Below are 2,077 nucleotides of genomic sequence, written 5' to 3'. Positions count from 1 at the left end.
AGTTGTAACTACCCAAGTAACTGTAGTTGTAACTACCCAAGTAACTGCAGTTGTAACTACCCAAGTAACTGCAGTTGCAACTACAACTACAGTTCCTGTAGTTGTTTTTAGAATAACTGATTTTATTCACTACTAACTGTAGTTGTGGAAATGCAATTACAATATAACTTTAGTTGAAAAATGTAGTTCCCCATTATCAAACACCAATTACACTAGCAGTAGTAGTTGTAACGCCAAATTATAACTAATTTAGTAATAATTTGTAACTTTTAATTGTAATTACAATTTTTCCCAACTCTGTTGGGTGTGACAGCAAGTTTTTCGATAAATTGGACAAACCGAAAGGGGGTGAATAGATTTGTCACAGTTTTTTATTTTCTCGAAACGATTTTGATCAAACTCTGCATGTCAGTGTAAAATGGAATAGTCTTTAATGTCAGTTAGGTCATATCCTTCCATAGCTTTCCAAAAAGAGAAATGTTTGAATTTTGCAACGAGAAATGAATTTGTAAATTGAAAGAATTAGTAATGACATGTATTGTCTCAGAGCGTAATATAGAAATATCTGCTCTGAAACAAGCGAGGTTTAATTTCAATTCAAACTAAGAAGGGGGGGGGAGAGCAAATGTGAGTGATGTGTCTCTGCACCAGATTATTTTTAATTTTTTTAGGTAAATTAATTACCTTTTACATTACAATAAAAACTGTCTGTTGTTGCAAAAATTTGTATTTTATAATTTTTCGAGGTGAGAATAACAAATATTAATTATTAAATAAATAACTCAAATACTATCCAATTATAGTCTCAAAACTTTATTTCTTTTATTCGTCCAACGTTTCGGCCAATCCGGCCATCTTCAGGGACATCTCAATACCACTTTGCACACATATAATTTAAAACACTCTAAAACTTCATTCAGGCTATTCTGCACAGGTCAAAACATTTATATCTAATTAGTTAATTATCCATTAAAACACAGTCAAAAATTATTTCTCTGCAAACACTATTAATAGACAATGGATAATTAACTAATTAGATATAAATGTTTTGACCTGGGCAGAATAGCCTGAATGAAGTTTTAGAGTGTTTTAAATTATATGTTTGCAAAGTTGTATTGAGATGTCCCTGAAGATGGCCGGATTGGCCGAAACGTTGGACGAATAAAAGAAATAAAGTTTTGAGACTATAATTGGATAGTATTTGAGTTATTTATTAAAGAATTACCAGTCTCAAGAAAATATTAAGATTATAAATTAATTATTATTTTTTTTTTTGGCCAAAAATACAACAGCGTAACAAAGGTATCCATATCGTACTGCAATCGGGAATGATTGGACAATCTCAGTATTTTCCGTTAACATCAGATATTTCTATTATTACTTTATTTATTTATAAAATTCTTTAATATTTTGCATTAATCAAAGTTAAAATTGGTTGCTGTGCCGTTGATTGCCGTCTAAAAAAATAAAATTCACCTCAGTCTTGTGATATTTTTGTCATTTATATTTTAATTTAAATATTGAGAAATTCAAAACATAAACAATTGTACTTCCTCCCTTACTTTAACTATTTCAAGTATTTTTTCTTTTTTTAAGACGAAAAAATTCATTGTAAAAAAAAACAAGAAATAAAATAATAATAAAAAAAAGAAATATTTTTAATACGTTTTGAAATGTATTTATTTTATTACTTGAGTAAATAAATACACTTTTTTTAACAATACATATATTTTTAAGTAACCTTTTATAGAAAAATTCCCTTCCATATACACAGGTAATTACTTCCTATATGTAATCAAATTAATTATTTTTTTTTTTAAAGCCATACAAATTATTTTCTTTTTTTCGCCTTTAGAATAAAATAGAATTGAATGACTTTTAATTTCACTCTATATACAGTATTGGAATAAATTCACTCTATATACTGTGTAGAGATAAATTTACTCTATATACAGTATAGGAACAAATTCACTTTATATACAGTATAGGAATAAATTCACTCTATATACAGTATAGGAATAAATTCACTTTATATACAGGATAGGAATAAATTCATTCTTTATACTGTATAGGAATA

The sequence above is a fragment of the Halyomorpha halys genome, unplaced genomic scaffold (assembly GCF_000696795.3).
Source record: "Halyomorpha halys isolate HHAL.00 unplaced genomic scaffold, Hhal_1.1 Scaffold65.1, whole genome shotgun sequence".
In the NCBI taxonomy this organism is placed as follows: domain Eukaryota; kingdom Metazoa; phylum Arthropoda; class Insecta; order Hemiptera; family Pentatomidae; genus Halyomorpha; species Halyomorpha halys.
Note: the sequence above shows the minus strand (reverse complement) of the source record.